Raw genomic sequence first — 630 nt, 5'->3', positions numbered from 1 at the left:
CGAGTAGAGTAAACCCTCCTCCAACCGTTTTGAATCTTGCACGACCGATATGGTTTCTACCCCCCTCAAAAAAGTACAGAACTACTGCTCATATGATTCCACCACCATACCCACCCCAACCCCCCATCCCTCCCTCCCTGCACAAATCACTTTTACACTAATATGTACTCATCATTTTACTTTAGCAGCACTATGATTGAAGCTCGTGACAGTTGGAATTTTCACCTCTCCTTACATTAAATCAGATCTCTATTTTTACATATCTGTGTCCTGTTGTACTATACATTCAGTGTCTTTTTCTTTTGATTATTTACTATGTTATTTTATTGTGTCCATAACTGTTTACCTGTGAGTGCTGCAACTCGGGAAGAGAGTATTGCAATTTCAATTCTTTGTATGTACTGACAATTAAACTACTTGAATCTTGAATAAACCTATAATAAACAGCCAACATTCCTCAGGAGGTAAAACTGCTGCTGAACCTCTAGAAACAGAGTTTAATTTCATTTTATATTTGATTATAAACAAAGCAACGCATTTAACCAATCAGATTGTGTGTCCATAACATTACCGTGGAAACGGCTGATGCGTTCCTAAAATGCTGTGAGGTCACAAAAGTTTCATTCTATA

Source organism: Kryptolebias marmoratus, linkage group LG4 (genome assembly GCF_001649575.2).
Source record: "Kryptolebias marmoratus isolate JLee-2015 linkage group LG4, ASM164957v2, whole genome shotgun sequence".
In the NCBI taxonomy this organism is placed as follows: domain Eukaryota; kingdom Metazoa; phylum Chordata; class Actinopteri; order Cyprinodontiformes; family Rivulidae; genus Kryptolebias; species Kryptolebias marmoratus.
The sequence above is the reverse complement of the archived record's forward strand: the minus strand, read 5'-3'. Positions refer to the sequence as shown.